Below are 13,550 nucleotides of genomic sequence, written 5' to 3'. Positions count from 1 at the left end.
GGTGCAGACTCGATGGGCCGAATGGCCTCCTTCTGCACTGTAAATTCTATGATTGTGATCAATATTGCAGATGAAATAATTATGCCCATCAGGCCACAATATTGGAAAACAAATCAACAAAATGTTACCCTCAAAGATTATGGGCATTTTTGACTATCCAATCCCAACACTTTCTCTGAGCTTTAAATCTACACTGAGCAACGCCTGGGACAGAAACAACAAAATTTGGGCGCGATCTACTGGCTGGTCACGCCAGCGGGATATTCTGCTCCCACGCTGGTGCACGGGTCTCCCGGTGACGAGGGATGCAATCACCGGGAAATCCCACTGACCGGCACCTCCACCACAAAAACCATGGGAGGTTTGGTCGATAAATCTCACTCATTAACATTGAGTGACCTCACTTCTGGTGGCGGCTATGAGGGAGTAAGTCGCGCTTTTGGTGGCTCCCACTCTGGCCAGACTTTTGGACCTTTCCCCCTGACCTTTTTTGCGTTTTTGAGCGCTGGTTTTGAAGGCGAAGTCAACTTGGCACTGGTTCCTCATATTGGTGTATGGAACTAAGAACGCCAAAAGATCGAAAAGGGAGAAATAAGAAGACAAGGGCTGGGTGGAGGCTGCGGCAGAAGGCTGATGTTCGGTCCCCTGCTGTAACGGCCCAACCATCAACGGAGGAGTTGATGCATGTCATTCAAGAGGGCTTTGCTAGGCAGAAACGGGACTGTCTTGATCCGATAAAGCAGGGGTGGGCAAACTACAGTCCACGGGCCGCATGCGGCCCGCCAAAGGTCTTTATGCGGCCCACCAAGTCATTAAAAAAAAAAAAAAAAAAAATTTTTTTTTAATTTTTAATTTTTCTTTTAAGGTTAATGGGGGGGCTGTTGGGTTACTTACTGGTATAGGGTGGATACGTTGACATGAGTAGGGTGATCATTGCTCGGCACAACGTCCAGGGCCGAAGGGCCTGTTCTGTGCTGTACTGTTCTATGTTCTATATGAGGCGCCCAGAATCATAACCGGGTGAAGTAATTATTTTACTTAATATACTATGCGGCCCTTTAAAATTGTGAATTTCTGAATGTGGCCCTTGCACGGAAAAGTTTGCCCACCCCTGCGATAAAGGAATCGATCGATCGGCTGGAGCGCAGGCTGGATGCCCAGGATCGGACGATTCAGAAGCTGGAGAAAGCACTGGCGGACCAGGAGGAGCACCAAATGGTGGTTGAGCTGGAGGTGGGGATGCCGAAGTATCAGCAAAAAAGGCTGCTGGAGAAGATAGAAGATCTGGAGAACAGAGCTCGCCGGCAGAACTTAAGAATTGTCGGTCTCCCGGAGGTGGCAGAGGGGGGTGATGCTGGCGCGTTTGTGGCGAGTATGTTTCAGAAGCTTCTGGGGGAGGGAGCTTTTGCCGACCGTTGGAGGTGGACATAGCGTACAGAGCGCTGGTGAGGAAGCTGCGGCCGGGGGACCACCCAAGGGTGATGGTGGTCCGGTTCCACAGATTTTTGGACAAGTGTGTTCTCCAGTGAGCCAAGTGTACGCGGAGCTGCAAGTGGGACAACATCATTTTGCGTGTCCACCAGGATCTGAGTGTGGAGGTGGCCAGAGGGAAGGCAGGCTTTAACCAAGTTAAAGCGAGGACCAACACCATTATTTTGAGTCACCCGAAGACGGGATGGACTTTGCCAAGAGGAAAGGGCTGGTGCTGAACTGAGAACTTTTTGTTTTAAGTTGCAACTTTTTGAGCGATGTTTATATGTCTCTATTATCGTTTCACTTCTGTATTTGAATTCAGTAAGATGTCCAACATGTTTGTTTCAAACACTAGCTTTCGGAGCACTGCTCCTTCCTCAGGTGAATGAAGAGGTATGTTCCAGAAACATATATATAGACAAATTCAAAGATGCCAGACAATGCTTAGAATGCGAGCATTTGCAGGTAATTAAATCTTTACAGATCCAAAGATAGGGGTAACCCCAGGTTAAAGAGGTGTGAATTGTCTCTAGCCAGGACAGTTGGTAGGATTTCGCAAGCCCAGGCCAGATGGTGGGCGATGAATGTAATGCGACATGAATCCTGGTTGAGGCCGCACTCATGTGTGCGGAACTTGGCTATAAGTTTCTGCTCGGCGATTCTGCGTTGTCGTGTGTCCTGAAGGCCGCCTTGGAGAACGCTTACCCGGAGGTCAGAGGCTGAATGCCCTTGACTGCTGAAGTGTTCCCCGACTGGAAGGGAACATTCTTGCCTGGTGATTGTCGCGCAATGTCCGTTCATTCGTCGTCGCAGCGTCTGCATGGTCTCGCCAATGTACCACGCTTCGGGACATCCTTTCCTCCAGCGTATGAGGTAGACAACGTTGGCCGAGTCGCACGAATATGTACCGTGTAGCTGGTGGTGGTGAGTTTGGTTGAAAAAGGGGGAAGTAAAAGTTATTCGGTTTCTGCGGGTCTTCAGTGTTTTGGTGGGGCTTTTATCACTATGATTTACACTATTGGGGGGTTTTCTATGTGTTTTTCTTTTTGGGTTGCCTCTTATGTTAATTGATTGTTTGGGGCAGGTTTGGTGAGGGAAGTGGTTTCGATGGATGGGGGGGGTGAGGGAACAATAGGTGGGAGGGATTTACTGGCAGGGATGGTGGACATGGGGTATTCGGCCATCACTATTTCGGATCATGCCCCACACTGGGTGGAGGCCCCACACTGGGTGGAACTGCAGGTTGGTGAGGAGAGCTTCCAGCGCCCGCAATAGAGGTTGGATGTGGGGTTGTTGGCGGACGAGGCGGTGTGCAAGAGGCTGAGGAAGTGCATGCAGAATTACCTGCAGGTTAATGACATGGGGAAAGTCTCAGCAGCGGTGGTCTGGGAAGCGCTGAAGGCAGTCGTGAGAGGGGAGCTGATTTTGATCGGGCTCATAGGGACAGGACAGATAGGGCAGAAACGGGCCGACTGGTTAAGGAGATCTTACAGATAAACAGGAGGTATGCAGTGAACCCGGGGATGGAGCTCTTAAGGGAACATAGGAAGCTGCAAGCTGAGTTCGGGGTCTTGTCCACATTACCTGAATGAAATGAAAATGAAAATCGCTTATTGTCACAAGTAGGCTTCAAATGAAATTACTGTGAAAAGCCCCTAGTCGCCACATTCCGGCGCCTGTTCGGGGAGGCTGTTACGGGAATGTTACCTGTGGAGTGGAGTGGCAGTGGAGCAGCATAGAAAGGCGAGGGAAGCATTTTATGAACATGGGGTGAAGGCCAGCAGAATACTTGCACAGCAGCTCAGGAAGAGGGAAGCGGTCAGGGAAATAGAGAGGGTGGTTGATGGGGATGGGAACTTGGTCGGGGAGTCAGTGGGGCTAAACAGGGCGTTCAGGGACTTTTACAGTAAGCTCTACTGCTTGACCCCCCCATGGGGCCAGAGGGGATGAGATGCTTTTTGGACGGACTGACCTTCCCAAGGGTGGGTAGGTAGCTGTTAGATAGGCTTGGGGGCCCGATTGGGGCCGAAGAAATAGTTGAGGGCTTGAAGGCAATGCAGTCGGGTAAAGCCCAGGGGTTGGACGGGTACCCGGTAGAGTTCTATAAAATGTTCTCGGGGATTTTAGGGCCGTCGCTGGTCAAGGTTCTCAATGAGGCAAGGGACAGGGCGTGCTGCCCCAACGATGTCACAGGCCACTATTTTGTAGATATTGAAGCGGAACAAGGACCCGGAGCTATGCGGGTCATATAGGCCGATTTCCCTGCTTAATGTGGATGCCAAGTTGCTGGCCAAAATTTTGGCCTCCAGGATTGAAGATTGTGTGCCGGATGTGATCATGGAGGATCAAATCGGGTTTGTCAAGGGCAGGCAGTTGGTGGCCAATATAAGAAGGCTGCTCAATGTGATCATGATGTCCCCGGAGAGTAGGGAGGTTGAGGTAGTTGTGGCAATGGATGCGGGAAAGGCATTCGACAGGGTGGAGTGGGACTATCCATGGGAGGTGCTGGGACGATTTGGGTTCAGGTAGGGGCTTTATCGACTGGGTCAGGCTGTTGCACCAGGCCCCGGAGGCTAGTGTAAGGACGAATAGGACTATTTTAGACTGTACCGGGAGAGAAGACAGGGGTTTCCCCTCCCCCGCTGTTGTTTGTGTTATCTATAGAGCCACTGGTAATTGCTCTGAGAGCTTCAAGGGGCTGGAAGGGGCTAGTTCTGGGCAAAATAATGATGATTTTGGGGGAATATCGCCGGTTTTCGGGGTATAAACTGATTATGACAAAGAGTGATGTTTGTAGTCCATGCAAGGGGTCAGGAGGGTCGGCTGAGTGAGCTGCTGTTTAGGTTAGTTGGGGACAGTTTCAGATACTTCGGGATACAAGTGGCGTGCGACTGGGGCCGGTTACACAAGTTGAACTTATCCCGGTTGGTTGAACAGATGAGGGGTGAGTTTCGGAGATGGGATGCGCTCCCCCTGTCGTTAGCTGGGAGAGTGCAGACGGTCAAAATGACGGTCCTACCGAGATTTCTGTTCGTATTTCAGTGTCTCCAAATTTTCATCCGCGGTCTTTTTTTAAGAGGGTTAATAAAATCATCCTGGACTTTGTATGGGCGGGTAAGTCCCCGCGAGTGAAGAAGGTGATGCTCGAGTGGAATCGGGTGGGTGGGGGGGGGGGGGGGGTTTGCGCTGCCGAATTTTAGTAATTATTACTGGGCGGCTAACATAGCCATGATAAGGAAGTGGATGGTGGGGGCGGGGTCGGTTTGGAAGCATTTGGAGCCAGCTTCGTGTAGGGGCACGAGCCTGAGGAAATTTATAATGGCACCTCTGCCGTTCCCGCCGGTGAGGTACTCCACCAGCCCCGTTGGTGGCGGTCCTGAAATTCTGGGGTCAGTGGAGGAGGTACATTGGCGCAGTGGGAGCATCGGTCTGGTCCCCAATATGTGACAATCACCGGTTTTCCCCAGGGAGCTTGGATGGGGGGGGTTCCGAGTATGGCGAAGGGCGGGAATTGAGAAGATGGGGGACTTGTTTTTAGAGGGGAGCTTCCCCAGCTTGAGGGCGCTGGAGGAGAAGTCTGGGTTGGCAAGGGGGAATGAATTTAGATATTTACAGGTGCGGGACTTTCTGCGCAGGCAGATATCATTCTTCCCACTCCTGCCACTAAGGGGGATCCAGGATAGGGTAGTGTCTAGGGGATGGGTGGGAGAGGGGAGCATCACAGACATCTATAAAGAACTCATGGGGGCAGAGGAGACATGGATCGAGGAACTGAACCGTAAGTGGGAGGAGGAGCTTGGTAGTGAGATGGAGGATGGCATACGGGCGGACGCGTTGAGCAGAATCAACGCGACCGCAACATGCGCCAGGCTCAGCTTGATCCAATTCAAGGTGGTCCACCGACTGGGGGTTTGCGGACTTCATGTCCAGAGTATTAAAAACAAGGGTGGCAATGAGTCCAGAGGTGGCGATTTTCGGGTTTTCAGAAGACCCGGGAATCCAGGAGAAAGAGGCAGATGTTCTGGCCTTTGCTTCCCTGGTAGCCCGGAGACGAATACTGGTAGCTGGAGGGACTCAAAGCCCCGAAGTAGGAGACCTGGCTAACTGACACAGCGAGCTTTCTTGGTCTACAGAAGATTAAGATCGCCTCAAGAGGGTCACTGTGAGGGTTCGCCCGGAGGTGGCAACCATTCATCATCAACTTCTTCGCAGATAATTAATCGTCAGCGGGGTGGGGTGACCTATTGCCACCCAGAGTTATCAACCCCCAGTGGAAGATAGCGTACAATACAGGGCAGAATTCCAGCACAAATTTCCTCTTGAAATGAAATGAAAATGAAAATGGCTTATTGTCACAAGTAGGCTTCAAATTAAGTTACTGTGAAAAGCCACATTCCGGCGCCTGTTCGGGGAGGCTGTTACGGGAATTGAACCGTGCTGCTGGCCTGCCTTGGTGTGCCTTCAAAGCCAGTGAATTAGCCCTGTGCTAAACAGCCCCAGATGATATTAGTTGAACTAGTTGATGAGGAATATTCCAAGATGGATTACAAAGAGAAAGAATATAATGCTGTTTTAACTCAGTAGTCCAATATTCCCCTGCACTGCTGCTCCAATGTCCGAGGACATGTATTGCACCATACCCAGCAGGTACTGATGCATTATTTATCATCATAATTTACAACACTATTCCTTAAGTCCATGTGCTACCTTGCTTTATTTTCCATTAATTCAATTTATTAATTAAGGGGAGGCAGTGGTGTAATGGTACTGTCACTGGATTAATAATTTGGAGGCCCAAGGTAATGCTCTGGGTACCCGAATTCAAATCCCACCAGGGCAGATGGTGGAATTTGAATTTTAATAAAATCTGGAATTAGAAGTTCGGAATTATAACTATGAAACCGTTGTCGATTGTCATAAGACCCCATCTGGTTCACTAATGTCCTTTATGGAAGGATATCTGTCATCTTTACCTGGTAGGGCCTACATGTGACTCCAGACCCACAGCAGTGTGGTTGACTCTTAAATGCCCTACTGGATGGACAATGAATGCCGGTCCAGCTAGCGGCGCCCACATCCTATGAAGGAATAAAAAAAAAATTCATTCCAAACCTCTTGGAGCAACACCAACATATCATCTGTTTTCCGAATTGTTTGCTTGATCTGTATTTTAACTTGCCTTGTTTCATGTACAAGAAATCCCAAATCCCTCTGAACATTTAATTTCTCGCCATTCCAACAATAGCCAGTTGTTCTATGCTTCCTACCAAAGTGGATAACCTCATTTTCAGAATTTTACACTCTATCTGTAACCTTCTTACAAACTCAGTTGATGTCCCTTTGGAGACTCCTTGTCTCCTGCTCACAGCTTACTTGCCGAACTAACTTTGCATCATCGGCATCCTTGAGCATATGGGACTTGCCTCCTTCAAATATGTCATGATTATTGTGTGGAAATATCTGAATCCCAAGTTCTGCTCCTTGTGGTTCTGCAATAAAGGCCTCTCAACTCAAAAATCTCACGTTCATCCCTAATCTCTGTTTTCTTTATCTATGTAAGTTTTTGGGCGGCATTGTGACACAGTGGGCAGTACTGCTGCCTGACAACTCCAGGGTCCTAGGTTCAATTCCGGCCTTGGGCGACTGTCTGTGTGGAGTTTGCACTTCGTCCCAGTATCTGTGTGGCGTGGCTTTCCTCCGGATGCTCCAGTTTTCACCCACAGTTCAAAGATTAGGTGGATTAGTGCAGGTCAGGTGGATTGGAAATGCCAAATTGCCCCTTCATTTCCAAAAGGTACATTGGGATGCAGGGATAGTGCAGGGTGCTCCTTCGGATGTATCTATATCATCCACTGCTCAGAAACAACAGCTTTATAATCTTATTTTACTAATGTAGACATTGTATTAAAATTCTTAGATTTTTCCAACTTCTGGACTGCTAAATACACTGAATGTTTCACGGTCTATCAGGTATAAATTATAACCAACACCTCTTCTCCTGAGATCTGACAGGTTGGTAACCTGGGACAAGACAGTGAAAATAACTGAAAACAAACATAACAAAATAAACGTCACATGTTCTGAGATATTTTAAGAGGATGATTAACTCTGAACATTCAGCTGAGGTTGTAATTCCAATAACTGATTTTTTTTTTTACACCATCAGAACTGACATTGCAGATTTACTGAATTCATTGTCAGTACCCACCGTACAGAACATTAATCACCTCCACATCTACAGAAACACATCAGTCATATTGTTCGGAATACCCCTCATCACCTCTGAAAATCTAACTGCCTTAACCACGTAAATCTGTGCGCAGTAAAGTGTAAATTGCTACGAAAGTATTGAATTCTATGAAAAATCAGTTGATAGTGATGTTCCTTGTATCTCTGAAATATTACATTTCATAAGGCTGATTCTCTGCCCAGGGTCTTTTGTCCATTGGCAGCAGACCTGACATTTACTGATGTGCATCACTAGCACCACCCACTCGTCATTTCACAAAACAAATAATTAGTTTCAGTATACACAGGAGAGGCAGTTCTATAGTCTCAAGTGTGCAGTGACCCGACTTCACACATCTGTCGCTGGTTCAGTCCGGCAGATGTGACTCCAGATCAGTATAGGTAAATCTTTTCCCTGCTCTATTGGCCAGTGCACGTCAAGATAATATCTCCTCGGTTTGGGGGATTGCACATTAAAATTTGAAGAATTTAAATAAGACTCAGGAAGATAATCTGGCTTTTATCTTTTAGAATTTCTTACTGGAGATCAAGACTGGGAGATGTACTCTAAACTTCCTCTAAGGGAGCTCCGTGATCTTTCCCTTCAACTTGTACAGACAGGTCAGACCTGAACTAAATCGCTCATTTGGAAGATAGTGGGCGGGATTCTCTCACCCCAGGGCCGGGCCGGAGAATCGGCGGGACGGGCGCAAATAGCGCCACGCCATCTCGACGCTGGTCCGCCGATTCTCCACAGAGCGGAGCAGAGTGAGGCCTCCGCTGTGGTCTGGCCTCTCGGGCTGGGGGCCATTTGTTCCGCGCCGGCCCCTGTAGCCCTAGGCCATGTTGTGTCAGGGCCAGGGCGGAGAAAGGAGCGGCACCCATCTGACGCTGGGGATCGGCAGCTGGAGTGGCATGGGTCGCTCCAGTGCCGTGCTGGCTCCCTGTAGTGATCAGAATGGCTCTCCTGAAGCCATGTTGACGCCGTTGAGAAACGCGACGGCGTTTACAACAGCGTCAACACTTAGCCTCAGGCTCAGAGAATCCCGCCCAGTATATCTGACATAATATGTCGAGTCATTTAAGATTATTTGGTCATTGTTCACAAGAAATAGGAGTAGGCGCCATGGCTAGTCGAGCCTGCTCTGCCATTCAATATAATCATGGTTTGTCTTGGGTTCCATTCCATTTTCCTGCCCATTCTCTAAATCTCTCGATTCCCTGAGAGATTTAAATCTTAAACATATTCAACAATGAAGAATCCACAATCACCAGGGCAGAGAATTACAAAAATTCACAACTCTTTGAGTGAAGTAATTTCTCCTCATCTCACACAGGAACAATAATCTTTATTATAGTCGCAAGTAGGCTTACATTAATACTGCCAAGACGTTACTGTGAAAAAATCCTATTCGCCAGAGTCCGGCACCTGTTCGTGTACAGTGAGAGAGAATTAAGAATGTCCAATTCACCTAACAAGCACGTCTTTCGGGACTTGTGGGAGGAAACCAGATCACCCGGAGGAAACCGATGCAGACACGGTGAGAACGCGCAGAGTCCGCACAGGCAGTGACCCAAGTCAGGAATCGAACCTGGAACCCTGGCGCGGTGAAATAACAGTGCTAACCACTGTGCTACCGTGCCACCCAACAAAATGCCATGCCTGTTCCACCATTCAATAAGATCAGGGCTTGATCATCCACTTCAATGTCTTCCGACCCCCGAACCGCCCCCATATAACTTTATTATCTCAAACTGTAGATTTCAACTTTAAACATACTTTCTACCTGTGTTTGCACAGACCTTTGAGGGAGAGAATTCCAAAGATTCACAACCCTCTGAATAAACTATTTTCTCATCATCTTGGTCCCAAGTGGCTTCCCCCTTATTTTGAGATTGCGTTCCCTCGTTCTGGACTCCCCAACTAGGATAAAAACTTAACTGCATTTACCCTGCCTATCCCTCTAAATATTTTGTAGATTTTAATGAGATTACCTCTCATTCTTCCAAACTCGAGAGAATACTTTTCCACTTTCCCAAAATCATTCTCCATAAAGCAAAATACTGCAGATGCTGGAGATCTGAAATAAAAGCAAAGCGAGGGAAAAACTTAGCAGATCAGGCTGCAACTGTGGAGAGAAATGATGCGGAGATGCCGGCGTTGGACTGGGGTGAGCACAGTAAGAAGTCTTACTACACCAGGTTAAAGTCCAACAGGTTTGTTTCAAACACGAGCTTTCGGAGCACTGCTCCTTCCTCAGGTGAATGGGTCCATTCACCTGAGGAAGGAGCAGTGCTCCGAAAGCTCGTGTTTGAAACAAACCTGTTGGACTTTAACCTGGTGTTGTAAGACTTCTTACTGTGGATAGAAAGGGAGCCAATATTGTGAATCCAATGGGACTTTATCGTAGTCGAGAGCCAAGAGTTCTAAAAGTACTTGAAGTTCAGAAAACATTCCAGCAACAAAACTGGTGAAATTTTAAAGCACTTCCATTCCGAAAATAATACACTGTCTGATCTCACTGACTCCATCCTCCCCGGGTTACACACTGTCTGATCTCACTGACTCCATCCTCCCTGGGTTACACACTGTCTGATCTCACTGGCTCCATCCTCCCCTGGTTACACACTGTCTGATCTCACTGGCTCCATCCTCCCCGGGTTACACACTGTCTGATCTCACTGACTCCATCCTCCCCGGGTTACACACTGTCTGATCTCACTGGCTCCATCCTCCCCCAGGTTACACACTGTCTGATCTCACTGGCTCCATCCTCCCCGGGTTACACACTGTCTGATCTCACTGACTCCATCCTCCCCGGGTTACACACTGTCTGATCTCACTGGCTCCATCCTCCCCCAGGTTACACACTGTCTGATCTCACTGGCTCCATCCTCCCCTGGTTACACACTGTCTGATCTCACTGACTCCATCCTCCCCGGGTTTGATTTCTTCATTGCCGGAGGGAGAACTGCGCCATTTTCTCTCCAATACATTAATCGTCGGGACAAGTCGTTGTTATATAGTATAAAATTAATACTCTCTCTATAACATCCCTGTGAATACTCTATAGTCCGACGATAATACTAAATAATTACGTTTTTCGGACCACATCAGATGACGATCAGAAAATGGTAACAACAACAGAAACAGAAGTTCCGCATCCACAAATGGCGCAGCACCTCTGATTTCCTGGTCATGTCACCGGCCGCTGATACAATGCACATGCGCAGTGAAGGTATGACGGGATCCTCCGGAAATCTCCGGCGCGCCCACATTGGCGGATCAACGGCCGAGGCTCGAGAACCCGAACAACCTCGCGGCCGCTCAGTGACGTGGGCGGGACCTGATGTCACCGCTTTTCCGATTCCTGAGTCCAGCGTCAATCAGAAGCTCTGAACCAATAGGAAATGCAGTCTCAGCCTAGTTTATCCAGATTTCAATGCAGGAAATATTATAAATGATGGTCAGATCCGGCAGGTTTTGTGAAGGTGGAAACAGGTTTAATGGTTCAGAGAGGGGAAATGTAATCGAGAGATGAAATGTCATTAGAGAGATGTCAGTGAAGTTAAAGAATGAGGCAGGAAAAGGAGAAAGGGAACCAAGGAGGGAGTGAGACATGGGGGTACGTAGCTGGGAAAAGGGATAATGGAGATGGGATAGAGTCCATGTGGAAAAATATGATGGAGACTGCACTGGAGTGCTGCTTTCTTGCATTAGACTGCCTTGGACCACATTCATCTTTACCTCCTGAACCCTACCTGCTTGCATCGAGTGCAAAGTTTCCCACCTCTTAAAATCCCCCTTAACCTCCTCCACTAACACTGTCAGATTCCATCTGTGCATCGTCGCCCACTCTCACATCAGCTGAAGCCCCAAATATCTAAACCTCTCTCTGACTAACTGAAACTGCAATGCCCCAAAAGTGCCCCCCGCTCCCTGTCATTCACCTGACGTCCTGGAGAAGGCCCCAAACCTCTCTTAACAGGCCCATGGTTCTGCCGTATTCTCCAGTGGTCCAACACAAACAACATAAGGTCGGCCTTGTACAATGACGCCCGTTGCTCCCTGCTCCCCCTCACAATCACTCGTCACTCTGCATTATACAGCCCGCCATCATTTCCCACCAGTTCTGTCTCACTTAATCACGCCTTGAACCGGGCTCATTCAAGATAGCCCACTGCCCCGCCCATGACCACACTTAGCCTTCAACTCTGCCACGTTACAATCGCCACTCCCCCGCTCCAACCCTACCCGTCCCACCACCACACCAGCACTAACGACCTTCTCCCCCACCTCACATATGTTCGCATAGAAACATGGAAAATAGAAGCAGAAGGACAGCATTCCGCCCTTCAAGCCTACTGTGCCATTCATTATGATCATGGCTGATCATCAAGTTTAATACACTAATCCCGCTTCCCCCCCCCCCCATAGCCTTTGATCCCTTTAGCCCCAAAAGCTATTTCTAATTCCTTCTTGAAATTGCACAATGTTTTGGCCTCAACCACTTTCTGTGCTAGCGGATTCCACAGATTCACCACTCTGGGTGAAGAAATTTCTCACCTTGGCCATAAAATGTTTACCCCTTATCCTTAAACCATGACCCCTAGTTCGGGACCTCCCCACCATCAGGAACATTCTTTCTGAATCTTTCCTGTCTAATTCTGTTGGAATTCTGTAAGTTTCTATGAGAAACTTTTCCAGGAGACACATCCGGAGTGAGACTCATCCAGAGTGGGGATTGAAACTTGGTAATTTGGTGCAGTGAGGTAAATCAGCAAAGGTAAGTGGAAAATCTAATTCTGCTGTTTTTCAGTTAAAAGTGCAGTGTGAAGCTTAGTGTCTGATTGGTTGAAGCTGCCCCCACCCCAATTGCTGAGAGGCAGTTATCTGTCAATCACCTGAGGCCTGTTTAGGGGCACATTGTATTCTTCTCTTTGAAGTTAAGGTATTTTTTGAGTCATCGGTTAGCTGAGGTCTGTATAAAAGACAGACAGACAGCGCACACAGTAAGCTAGCACTTTTAACTGGTAAGTAGTCTCTCTTTTTCTTTTCATTGTCTAATTTATTTATTTTTATTTTGAAATTCTAGTTGTTTAAGTTTACCTAGGGTTTAAGACATGGCAGGAGATCCCAGACCCGTGTCATGCTCCTCGTGTGCGATGTGGGAGCTCAGGGACACGTCCACTGTCCCTGGGTCCTTCACGTGCAAGAAGTGTGTTCAGTTGCAGCTCTTGTTAGACCTCTTGATGGCTCTGGAGCTGCGGATGGACTCACTTTGGAGCATCCGCGATGCTGAGGAGGTCGTGGATAGCACGTTTAGCGAGTTGGTCACACCGCAGGTGAAGGTTACTGAGGGAGATAGAAAATGGGTGACCAAAAGAAAGAGCAAGAGTAGGGAGGCAGTGCAGGTGTCCCCTGCGGTCATCTCCCTGCAAAACAGATATACCGCTTTGGATACTGTTGAGGGAGATGGCTCACCGGGGAAGGCAGCAGCAGCCAGGTTCATGGCACCGTGGCTGGCTCTGCTGCACAGCAGGGCAGGAAGAAAAATGGCAGGGCTATAGTGATAGGGGACTCGATCGTAAGGGGAATAGACTGGCGGTTCTGTGGACGCAATCGAGACTCCAGGATGGTATGTTGCCTCCCTGGTGCAAGGGTCAAGGATGTCTCGGAGCGGCTGCAGGACATTCTGGGGGGGGGGGGGGGGGTGAACAGCCAGCTGTCGTGGTGCACATAGGCACCAACGATATAGGTAAAAAACGGGATGAGGCCCTACAAGCGGAATTCAGGGAGTTAGGAGTTAAACTAAAAAGTAGGACCTCAAAGGTAGTAATCTCAGGAT

General features: G+C 48.4%; 1 protein-coding gene across 5 annotated transcripts in view; it reads right to left on the bottom strand.

Annotated features, from left to right (window-relative positions):
- LOC119967813 (NACHT, LRR and PYD domains-containing protein 3-like) overlaps nt 1-10,944 on the bottom strand; it is an 86,408-nt gene extending 75,464 nt beyond the window's left edge. For 3 of the 5 annotated variants that reach the window (XM_038800823.1, XM_038800819.1, XM_038800824.1), the window contains exons 1-3: nt 10,801-10,944; nt 9,697-9,782; nt 6,447-6,551 (exon numbers count right to left, since the gene is read on the bottom strand). The gene's annotated coding sequence lies outside the window, so the exon portion shown is untranslated. The remainder of the gene's footprint in view (nt 1-6,446; nt 6,552-9,696; nt 9,783-10,800) is intronic. The other 2 variants (XM_038800821.1, XM_038800820.1) reach the window with 2 other exon arrangements.
- Nucleotides 10,945-13,550: the final 2,606 nt, after the last annotated feature.

This window comes from Scyliorhinus canicula, chromosome 6, assembly GCF_902713615.1.
Source record: "Scyliorhinus canicula chromosome 6, sScyCan1.1, whole genome shotgun sequence".
Lineage (NCBI taxonomy): Eukaryota > Metazoa > Chordata > Chondrichthyes > Carcharhiniformes > Scyliorhinidae > Scyliorhinus > Scyliorhinus canicula.
Note: the sequence above shows the minus strand (reverse complement) of the source record. Positions and strands in the feature narration are given on the sequence as shown.